We start from the raw sequence: 12510 nt of genomic DNA, 5'->3' as shown, positions 1-12510 counted from the left end.
GTTTTCCTTCCTTCTGGATTTGCTTAGGGGGATTGTTAATTTTCTCTGTGGTTACCTTGGAGTGAATTCTTGTCTCTATATTTTTGGAACAGTCTTTCTATGAAGACATTGTCTTGTTTTCCTCTCCATTTGGAAGTTTGTACCTAGAGCTTTTATTCCCTCTATTTGGTTAGTTGCTGCTGTCATGTGCAGATTGACTTCTTTGATTTTTAGTGTAAAATATTTTATGGTCTTATTTTGAGCTTTTATTTCTGATTTGGTTTTAATGCTGGTGTCATGTGTCCCGATTTTGTTGTTCTCTGTTGTGCTTTCTCTATTGGAAGGGCTTCCTTAAGCATGTCTTGCAGGGTTAGTCTGGTTTTCACAAAATCCCTTAACTTCTGTTTGTCTGAGAATGTCTTGATTTTGCCTTAAATATTTGATGGACAATTTGGCTGCATATAGGATTCTTGGTTGGAAGTTCTTTTCCTTCAGTGTTTTATATAGGTCATCCCCATTGCCCTCTTGCATGCGTGCTTTCTGCTGAGTAATCAGAGCTCAGATTAACTGTTTAATTATTATAAGTAATATTTCTTTTGTCCCAAGCAGCTTGCAAGATTTTTTATTTGTCTTTGGTTTTGGAAAGTTTGATTATGATATGCCTCAGTGTTTTTCTCTTGGGATCTATAGTTTGGAGTTCTTTGAGCTTCTTGGACAAATATCTTTTCTTCATGATATGGGGAAAATTTTCTGTGAGTAAGTCTTCCACAATTTTCTCAATGTTTTTATTTTATTATTTTTAATTATCTTTTTTTTTTTTTTTTTTTTGGTGGGGGGGACCTCTTCTTGTTCTGGAATTCCAATGAGTCTTATGTTGTTTCTTTTCATGTCATCTCATATAATTCTTAGGTTCTCTTCATTTCTCTTAAATCTTTGTTCTGATTTTTCTTCATACAGGCTGGTGTCCAGGGATTTATCTTCTGGTTGAGAAATGCATTCTTCAGCCAGTTCTAGTCTATTCATTTGTGCTTCCACTGTGTTGTATAATTCTGTAATTTTGGAATTCATAATCTGGATTTCTAACTGTTGTTTTTGTATGAGTTATGATTGTGTATTAATCTTGTTATTTTGTTCTTGAATGGTTTTCCTGAGTTCTTCCAGGGTACTGTCTGTGTTCTCTTTTATTCTGTTTGGGGTTTCCTTGAGCTCTTGTAGAGTTCTATAAACACACCTTCTAAATTCCTTCTCAGATAATTCTATTGCCCCCTCTTCCTGTTTAGTGAGACTTTTGCTTGGTATTTTATTTCTATTGTCATATCCTGTTTTTTTTTTTTGTTGTTGTTGTTGTTGTTTGGTTTGTTTTTGTTTGATTTGAGGTTGCATGTTGTTTCCTAGACATTTTGAAGTTGTCTTTAACTTTTAGTTATCAGCATCCATTCCTGATGAAAACTCTCAGTAAAATAGAAACGGACCCCAAATTTCTCAACATAAAAATTGGCATATGTGCAAAACTGGTAGCCAACATTATTTTAAATGGAGAGAGACTCAGAGCATTTCCCTTGAGAATGGGAAGCAGACAAGGAGGTCCTCTACCACCACTGCTATTCAACATTTTATTGGAAGTTCTAAGTAGGGCAATAAGGCAAGACAGAAATAAAATTTATACAAATTGGCAAAGAAGGAGTAAAACAATCTCTATTTGCAGATGACATGATCCTTTATGTGGAAAACCAAGAGACTCAGCAAGAAAACTCCTAAAACTAAATGAAAGATTCACAAAGTAGCAGGATACAAGATCAACACACAAAAATCAGTTGGATCCCTCTGCATCAACAGAGATCTACAGAAAGGAAATAAATAAATCAATACCATTTACAATAGCTACCAGAAAGATAAAATACTTAGGAATAAATCTTACCAGGAACACAAAAGACCTATACAGAGAAACCTACAAAACACTATTACAAGAAACTATAAGAGATCCACATAAGTGGAAGAACATGCCATGCTCATGGATAGGAAGACTGAAGTTTGTGAAAGTGTCAGTACTATCCAAAACAATCTATGGATTCAATGTAATCCAAACCCAAATTCCATTCTTTGGGTACGTGCAAAAACCAATCACTAATTATATATGGAAAGGAGAGAGAGCTCTGATAAACAAAGTACTACTGAATAAGAAAAACAAAGTAGAGATGTCACACTTCCTGATCTCAAAAGCTACTATACAGCCATGGTAGTCAAACCACCCTACCAGTTATTGGTATAAAAATAAACACATAAACAAGTGGAACAGAATTGAGAATCCAGAAATATATTCATCTACCTATGGACAGCTGATCTTTAACAAAGGGCCAAAACCCATTAAATGGGGAAGATATAGTCTCTTTAACAAATGGTGCTGGCAAAACTGCATATCCATGTGCAGAAAAATGAAATAAGATCCATATCTCACACCATACACAAAAATGAACTCAAGATAGATCAAAGACCTAAATGTAAACCCCACAGCTATGCATTTCATCAAAGATAAAATGAGGGCAAATGTGTTGTTGTTGTTGTTGTTTGCCGTCAAGTCGGCCCCGACTCATAGCGACCCCTCCTTGGGTTTCCGAGGCAGTATCACTACGGAAGTAGGATTGCCCAACCTTCCTTCTGAGGAGTGGCTGGTGGGTTTGAACTGCCAGCCTTCTGGTGAGCAGTCAAAGTGCCTTAGGCACTATGCTACCAGAGCTCCTGAGGGCAAATGTAGGGCCCCTATTTATGGCATAAATAGACTATCAAATATAGCCCAAAATGCACAAACACCAGAAAAGGGACTAGATAACTAGGACCTTCTGAAAATTAAATTCTTATGTGCTTCAGAACATTTCTCCAAAAGAGTGGAAAAAGAACCTGTATTTGGGAAAAAATATCTGGCAAAGACATGTCCAACAAGGGACTTATCTCTAAAATTTATAGAAAACTTCAACCCTCAACATCAAAAAGACAAAATATCCAATTCAAAAATGGGCAAAGGACATGAATAGACATTTCACCAAAGAAGATATTTAGGCAGCCAACAAGCACATGAAGAAATGCTCATGATCATTAGCCATTAAAAGAAAAAATAAACAAACAAACAAAAACTAACTGCTATCAAGTCAATTCTGACTCATAGCAACCCCCTTTGGATTTCCAAGGTGGTGTATCTTTATGGAAGTAGATTGCCCACTCTTCTTTCTATGGAGTGGCTGTTGGGTTCCAAAACCACCAACCTTCTGGTTAGCAGTCAGATACCTTAGGCACTACACCATCAGAGCTCCTTAACTTTGGCAAAGAAGCTATAGAATCTTCCAGATCCTTTCATCAAAACATGTTATTGTTGTTGTTAGTTGCTGTGGAGTTGATTCCGACTCATGGTGATCCCATGTGTGCAGAATAGAGCTGTTCCACAGGATTTTCAAGGATGTGCCTTTTTGAAAGACCACTAGGCCTCTCTTCCAAGGTGCCTTTGGTTAAGTTGGAAATGCCAACCTTTTGGCCAGTCACTGTTTGCAACACCCAGAGACTCCTTTCACCAAAACATCAGTGAAAAGAGAACCATCATCATCTCATAGCTAAATGACAGGTTAGCCATTGAGTCCCCACCTTCAGTTCCAGGGCCAAGCTACCAAAAACAGCAAGACACTCAGCAGTCAGCAGCTACAGAGGAAGCAGTAGAAGGGAAAAAGTGGAAGATTCTTATGCTCCAAAGATCAACAGCAAGTGTTATTTTTAGATCATAGTGAGTGATTTCAAACTCATAGAGACCTCATGTGGCAGACTAGAACGACTCCATAGGGCTTTCTAGGCTGTAAACTTTATGGGAGCAGAAAGGCAAGCTTTTCTCATGCAGAGCCACTGGGTGGATTCAGATCGCCAACCTTTAGGGTAGCAGCCAAGTGCTTAACCATTGCACCAGATCATTTCCGTTAAGATTACACCCAAGGAAACCCCATGGAGAAGTTTAACTCTGTAACACATAGGGTCACAGGAGTTTGAATCAACTTGACAATAGTAGATTTAGGTGTTTTTTTTTTTTTTTTTGGTTGGTTGGTTGTTGGTTGGTTTTGTTTTGTTTTTTGTTTTTGGTGTTAAACCAAAGAAAAAACAAACTCATTGCTATTGAGTGGATTCCAACTGATAGCAACCCCCTTTGGGTTTCTGAGGTGGTAAATCTTTACTGAAGTATATTGCCCAGTTTTCCTTCCACAGAGTGGCTGGAGGTTGAACTGCCAATCTTCTGGTTAGCAGGAGGGCATAGAACAACAGACCAACTGACTTCTGAAAGATACCAGTGCAGTAGTCAAAGTCACTTCTCATGGAGGTGTTTCTGCTGTGCTTTGCCCCAGCCACCCTGAAAGGAGTCACAATGTGTAACAGAAGGTGAAGGAGCCAGCAGATGTAACAGGAAGTGACAATATGCTCTGAGGGTCTGGTTTTGAGCTCTGTCCAACTGGGTGCACTGGAGCAATCAAATGCCTTAGGGACTATGCCACCAATGCTCCTTTTTTGGTGTTAGGAATCTAATAAAGATCTCGTTTCTGAATGTGCCTTGGGCATGGATACACAACTAGGATCATATTGGTAAGGTGTGTGAGCAAGGATGGTGAGTGTCCCGGGAAGGACCTTTAGGAGCATGGTGATGAGCTCCCATCCCTACTGCACTGCCCCTTGGATGGATGGGAGGTGATGGTAAAGCATCTCGAATCATGGTGAGATGGAAATGTGGTCCGATTGTTGTTGCCAAGTGCTGTTGAGATGTTTGGCTCATAGCAATTCTTTTACAACAGAATGAAACACTGCCCAGTCGTACACCGTCCTCACAATCGTTGCTATGTTTGAATCTATCGCTGCAGCCACTGTGTCTGTCTGTCTCACTGAGGCTCTTCCCCTTTTCCACTGATCCTCTACTCCACCACGCGTGATGTCCTTCTCCGGGACATAATATGACCACGGTATGTAAGATTAAGTCTTGTGATCCCTGCTTCTAAGGAGTATTCTGGCTGTACTTCTTCCAAGATAGATTTGTTAGTTCCTCTGGCCGTCCATGGTATATTCAATATTCTTCACCAACATCATAATTCAAATGTGTCAACCCTTCTTCAGTTTTCCTTATTCACTGTACAGCTTTCACATGCATATGAGGTAATTTAAGATTCCTTGGCTTGGGTCAGGTGCATCTTAATCCTCAAAGTGACTTTAAAAAAAAAAAAAGCACTTTAAACGTTCTTTTGCAGCAGATTTGCCCAATGCTGCTGGTTGATTTGTGAATTGATTTGATTTCTGTTTGTATTGATTGTGGGGATGGCACGGGACCGGGCAGTGTTTCGTGCTCTTGCACATAGCGCTGCTCTGAGTCAGAGCTGACTCAGTGGCACCTAACGACAACAGAGCTTCATGCTTTCAACTTCTCAGGACCAGTTTAAATGACACATTTAAGGGGATTCTTGAAGAATTCTGGCACAAGTCCAGTGAATGCTGCTATCATTCTTTAGAAATGTGCACTGACATTAACTGCAGTGTTACTGAAATTATATTCAACTGCTCATGAAATGGGGTCCTATATGTTTGCTCAATGGATAAGCACTTGGCTGCTAACTGAAAGGTTGGTAGTTCAAACCCACATCCAGGCTCTGTAGGGGATCTGTTTCCGTGAGTAGTACAGCCTGGAAAACCTTATGGGAAAGTTCTATTCTGTCCAACAGGATCACTATGAATAGTAATCTACTTGATGGTGCACCACAATTACAATACTAGTGAAATAATGTTTTTAAAAGTGTTTATTTCAACAAATAGACCAGAAATATGATAATAACATGGAATTCACCTCTCAATGTACAATTCTATACATTAGGTGCCTGGTATAAAGTCTTGATACATAAAGTATATGATAAATTAATAAGTTAATAAATAAACATGCTGTGAAGAAGAGAATATTCACTATTCTAACTCTGGTTGAAGGAAGTTTATTTTACTCCTTCTCCAAGCAAAGATGAGCCTGGAGATATGGATGTCTCTGCTGATCAGCACAAAGGAGCTGCCGGTGGGGAAACCTGCAGCCACAAGCATGGAGATTTTGAAGAAGCTGATATTTTTATTATCAAAGAGTGCCACGTAAAACTGCAAGAAGGAAGATAGCGCGAAGGAGATGAAGATGCTCACCAGCACCAGGATCGTGTGGGTGGCCCTGGTCTTGGGGCGAAGCTTCCCGGGAGAGGTGCTTGCTATGAATGGGTTGGACTCGCTGCCTGTGCTTATGCAGGAGGGAAATCATGGAGCTGCTGGCCCACACCGTGAGTCTGAGAAACATGGAATCAGTGCAAGCAAGCAGGAGGGCATAGAGCGACAGACCGACTGACTGCTGAAAGACACCAGCGCAGTAGTCAATGCCACTTCTCATGGAGGTGTTTCTGCTGTGCTTTGCCCCAGCCACCCTGAAAGGAGTCACAATGTGTAACAGCAGGTGAAGGAGCCAGCAGCTGTAACAGGAAGTGACAATATGCTCTGAGGGTCTGCTTTTGAGCTCTGTCCAACTGGGTGCACCGGAGCTGACTGTGATGGCCTGGAAGCCACTCAGGAGGCGGCAGGTGGTGCAGAGCGAGGGCCTGCAGGCCACTCGGTGAAGGTTAAACAGGAGTTTACAACCCGGGTTTATAATCACCAAGCGGATCATTCAGCCACAGAGCTGTCACAGCCTGTCGGACTCCCTTAGAGAGAAGCACCAAGGCGTTGGCTGAACACAGGTGGCTGAGAATCAGGTCAATGGGCTTTAGTTTGTGTCCAGCAAATAACAAGTGAAGACATACAAGTGAGGAATTCCCGAGGAGCCCAGCACCGGTCTGGAGGAGGAAGATAATCCCAAAAGCCAAATCACTGTGAATCATCAAACTGCTGGTCTTTGGTTTAGTGTTTTCCTCAAAGCCTGAGAAACCTGGAATTTAAAAAAAGAAGAAAGAAAAAAGTCTTGAAAACAAACATAGGTAGTTTGTAATTGTTTTGGATGTGGAGAAGTTGAGTCAGAGCAATTTAAGAAATAAACCTCTGACTGAAGATTTCAGATTTAGTATCATTCCACAGAACTTTTCAGGTAAATTTTCCCACAACTTTTCACACTTGCTGCTCCTCTTGCCTTTCCCAGTGGAGACGAAAATTATTTATTAAACATCGCCACCTACTGTTTCCTTGTTAGCAAAGCATAGATAGACTTTGGGTAGTGCAAAAAGTTACCAAACCCCAAACCACTGCCATTGAGTTGATTCTGACTCAAGCCCCCCTTATAGGACAGAGTAGAATGGTCCCATAGGGTTTCCAAGGCTATAAATCTTTGTGGAAGCAGACTGCCACATCTTTCTCTTTCAGACAAATGGTTAAGTTTAGCTTCTGACTAATGCTTGAGCTCTGACAAGGATGGGCAGGACTAGAGAAAGTGTGTCTTTTCCCAGGAGAGTTGTCTGTTGGTACAGACCCCAGGAGAGATTCAGTCCAAGTGCTTTTGATCAGAGTGAGTACAGTGAGAGAGTCAGTCAGAAAAGCAGCTTTCAGACAATCTGACCTTGAAATCTAGGTCACCGTTGGGACCCTGTGTAGGCTGCAGGTATGACTATGGCATGGAGACACAGCTCCCCAAAGTCTATTACAGCAGGTGTGAGTAATGCACAACAGTCCTCAGAATGGGAGATAAGAGAAGTACAAAATATAACTTTTTGAAAAACAACACATGGTCAGGAGACATGCTGATGTCAGAAAAAGGACCTAAACATTAACCACAGATGACTGACTCATAAATACTTAAAGGATAGCCTATAGCTGGATGAAAGGGAACATTAGCATATTAAAAATCACTCCCCTGGGTGGAGATTTAGCACTGTAATGAGACATGCTAAGAATTAAAAACTATCTTTTATTGCACATGCTGTAATCATATGAAATTGTAAGGACAATATGATTTTGATGTAATCCTTCCTTAACACAAAGGCTTGGAAAGCACCTAAATAGACAGACTATGAGGGAATTTCCTTCTCTGTCTTAACTTCTGTGTGATCTTAATAAAGCTGTGCCTTCTATTCTTCATGTTTGTGTGTCTTTATTAGATTTAGTCATGCTGGACAACATACCCAATGTTGTGGAGGTGACAATTTTGGCGACCATGAAGGGACTCACTGGTTGAGCATTTCCAGATCCATAGTCTGTCCCTGTGCCACTGGGGTCAATAGCTTCACCTAGCTCACACTGGGACCATTTCTTCCAGAGGTGGACTTTTCGACCCTGGGTGACAGGGACCAGCCTCAGACTGAACAGTGTTGCTGTTGGTGAAGGGTTTTAAGACAGCTTGGTAGTAAGTGCCCTGGGAAGGAGAAGGAGCTCCCTGTGTGGAGGATAAGGTCCTTTCAGGTTTGACAAAGAGGATAACTGGCTGAGATCGGGTAACATTTAGCCCATGAAACTAATTTAGTTACCAAAACTCAGGTTACTCCACAGAAAGAAAATGTGTAATCAGGATAACTGAGCTCTGGACTGCAGTCCCCTAGGATGTATTTTGAAAAATTGCTTTTACTTTGAGTCTCATTATTTGGGGGAAAAAAAAAATCCAGAATGAAGGTTTTATGCAATACTGCCTAGCCTCAGTATACTCTAGGAGATGATGAACAGTGGCCTGAAAATGGTTCATTGAATCATAATACAATCTTCCAACTTGATCTATTTTGTACATGGGAAAGGAAATGGGATGAGAAATTGTATGTAGAAGCTTTATGACTTTGTGACAAAATAAGGATTTGCAGAAAGAATGTAAAAATTTCCTCCAAAAGGTTAAGAAGAGAAGGTCGAAATTTTTAAGAGGAAAAAGGAGAGTTGTTTCACCTTAAAAGAAAATGTCTGGTTATGCCATAATATGAAAAATAGTCAAAGCTAAACTCGAGGGTGTACGGTAAGAGATAGAAGGTCAGAGGAAAGTTGAATAGGAGGTTAAAGTTATGCCACAGAGAACAGAAGGCTGTGTATGTATGTGTATTGGGGTCTAATACTGAACATGCTCATATATATTTTTTAAAGGATTATGGTGTGATAAACATATAACAAAGGCAAGAAATATGGGAAAATTTGTTAAAGATTATTTTTTATATGATCAAGGTTCTTCTTTATTTGCAACTGAAGATTTAATAGATTAATTCACAAGAATTAAAACAAAAAAACAAAAACAAAACAAAAAAAACCACTTATTTCTCATTCTTAAGATAACAAACTTTTTCTTGGTTACTGGGTTAAAAACTTAATTTTGTTCTTATGCAATCTGCCTTAAAGACAAGGGTTTTAACAGAATAAATTTCTGAGCAAGAAAACCAAACCACATGGCTTTAGGCAAAGTTGAAGTTTCTACCTTTAAGATCTTTGGTTAAATGACTCAGGTATTTTTCCTTTGATAAACTCCTGACAATTTTAAAACTTTATAGGAAAGTAACAAAATATTATTTGCTTCTGTTTTATAAATAAAAAATGCTTTAAATAGTTTATTTAAAATGTTATAAATCACATGTGGCATGCTCCCAAATTCTCTACCTTCGGAAAGCCAAAACATCTCCTAGGACTAGTCAGCTCTCTAGAAATTTGAAAATCACCCTCAAACACCCTTGTGGCCAGAAAATGATATCTGAAGTATATAGCCAAATTTTAAGATCATGAAACAAGATCTTATGCATGTTGCTGAATATTTCAAATTTTGTTTAGGATTTGTCTATGCCAGTGCTAATATCTCTTATTATGTTTAAGTAAATACTACAGGAGAAAAAGAAAAAGATATCCAAAAATTCTCCAAAAAGCTACTTGACTTCATTCAATGCCTTTTTTGTGTGATACTCCTTTTCTTAATATTATTAACTGGTTACAACATAGTTTTTAATTGTGTTCATTACAGACTAGATTTATTATGTTAATTTTATATATTATCTCTCTAACATTTGTAATCAAGTTACAGTTTTCCTAGCAATACAGAGAATTATGTACCTTGAAGAAAGGAAAAAAAAAAAAAAAAAAAAAAAACCTAAGTAGAAAGGCCTATACACCATTCTACTGACAACATATACCAAAGTAAAGCTGGAGGAAGTAAAACCCTGGGTACATTACATGCACATTAAGAGATACCCACCAATCAAAGAATAAATAAAATATCAATATGAATGGAAAATGGAGTTATCGAGGGACCTTAAGTCTCCTTCCAAATGATAGAATCCAAACTAGGGCTCTTTTCATGGTTTATTCCAACCTATTACTTATGTTTTCCAGTGAGAATGGATAGGAATTTAACACTGTCATTCAACTCCAACAAACTGCTGAACCAGTTTGGACCAATAATTGTTAGGTGTCTTCTCATTCCCCTTCCCATGGTGCCCAGGGATCACCCACCATCCCAGTCCCTGTCCATTTGGGATACTGGATAAAAGAAGAAGGTGCTTATTTGATTAACTCCTACAAAAGTACAGATTGAATTCAATACAGTGATGTCAGATCTCAGACTCTGGTCGTCTTATGCAGCCAGTGGATTCCATCAAGTCCTCTGCCTATATGGGAAATGGCCTTATTGTAATGAAATGCAGATACTGATGTCCAGAACAGGATTTGGACAAGCCTCAACGATGAGACTTATGAGCATGATAATCATGTTGTAACCATTTCTGAATGCCTGGGGAGCTCTGGTGGTGTAGTGCCTAAGCCATTTGACTGCTAACCAGAAGGCTGGTGGTTCAAACCCACCAGCCACTCCTCGGAAGGAAGATGGGCAATCTATGTCTGTAGAGTTACCACCTAAGAAATCCAAGGAGGGGTCGCTATGAGTCTGATTCGATTCCATGGTAGTGAGGGTTGTTTTTTTTTTTGGTCTTAGTCACAGCATTGCAAAAGCCATCTTTCAGTTCCCACCAAGTACATGTTCCCTAAAACATCCAGGTGTGTATTGACTTTATGAATAATTAGCATTCAACATATAACCAGTCAACCATGCCGGAACTTGCAGCCTGAATGGAGCTAGGCAGGAGGAACCCATGTTCTTTCTCTTGAAGAAGTTCTCTATTCCACACAAGCTAATCACCATTTTCATCATAGCTCACTGGACATGACCTGGAACACTTGAGAAAAAGCTCAGTGGATTCTGTTACCCATGATGGGAGTAGGAAAAAAATGTGATGACCTTCATGTCCTCTACCAGTTTATTCAAAATATCTCCATTTCATCAGAAACAGTAACTCAACCTCAGACCTAACCTCTGCCCACCAAACGAAAGTCGATTCCATATAGCACATGCTCCTCCAAAATAGGGCCACCCTAGGCTTACTGTTAGCAGCTCATGAGGAAGTTTGTATATAGATAAATGCCACTTGCTGTTCCTTAGTGAACATTTCAAGCCACACTAAGCAAGATCAACAAGTTCTCAACCAAATTGTGAAGAAGCTCCAACAAGACAAAGTCAGCACTCAGATACAACTGTCTGCCTTAAGTCTGGGAGCTGCATTTCAGCTGCCTTATTTCTTGGCTTCCTGATCTTGAGTAGTTGAAGTTTCTATTTGTTATACTTGTTCCCATGATACTTTTGGAAACAGACTAGGGTAAAAGTTGTTCCTCCTCAGAAGGGAACTTGGGGACCAAGGAAGAGAATCTCATTGTAATTCGAAGTCACTTATGGGACCTGGAGTCCCATATCAACTGCCCTAGAGAGAAAAGAAGGAGCTCCAATGGTATAGTGGATAAGTCATTTGGCTGGTAACCAGAAGGTCAGCAGTTCAAACCCACTAGCTGCTCTGCAGAAGGAAGATGTGGCAATCTATTTTTGTCAACATTTACAGCCTTGGAAGCCCAATTGTGGGTTGCGATGAGTTGGAATTGACTTATGCTGTTGCATTCTGTACCTGCTTCCTTGTTTATCAGATGCAGACAGTGCTTTGGGTTAGCCTTACTCCCTTACCATCACTTTGAGTAATGGCTAGAAAATTCTGTAGTCTGAAAAAGATGAATGAAGCAACTGATGCCATTCGGAAAAACATATCAATAGTTTCAAAGAAGGGGGCCAATGATGGCCAATGATGGGGTAGTTAAGGCTGTGTTTCAACTTGGCTGAGCCTGGCTGGGTGGCTGGGTGGCTGGATGCAGTTATTCCCCATGGTGAGATTGGTAATCAACTCCCCAGTGAAATCTACTGGAGCAGCTAAGTAGCTGCTTTAGGGATGTGGTCTGATTCTAGTATATAAGAAGCACCTTTGAGGAAGGTCTCTAACTTTTTGGCATGCTTTAACCCTACATGTAGACAAGTCATTGTTCAGGAGCCTGCCATGCCCTGACAACCTTGAGACATTTTTTGGACTTGAATAGTTAGCATGCCATGTTGTTCCGTAATATTGAGACTGTGCCTTTTCCTCATTTAATTAGCCTATTTGGCCTGTGTAAAAAAAAAAAAAAAAAGATGGAGGAGAATGATAGTAGATTATCATAAACTTAATCAGATGGTGACTCTAATTGCAGCTG

The 12510-nt window shown here is 39.8% G+C and overlaps 1 pseudogene; it reads right to left on the bottom strand.

Annotated features, from left to right (window-relative positions):
- Positions 1 to 5943: 5943 nt before the first annotated feature.
- The window catches only part of LOC122151602, a 13319-nt pseudogene continuing 6752 nt past the window's right edge, over positions 5944 to 12510 (bottom strand).

The sequence above is a fragment of the Orycteropus afer genome, unplaced genomic scaffold (assembly GCF_000298275.1).
Source record: "Orycteropus afer afer isolate SDZICR_OR568_19922 unplaced genomic scaffold, OryAfe1.0 scaffold00610, whole genome shotgun sequence".
Taxonomy (NCBI): domain Eukaryota; kingdom Metazoa; phylum Chordata; class Mammalia; order Tubulidentata; family Orycteropodidae; genus Orycteropus; species Orycteropus afer.
The sequence above is the reverse complement of the archived record's forward strand: the minus strand, read 5'-3'. Positions and strand labels throughout refer to the sequence as shown.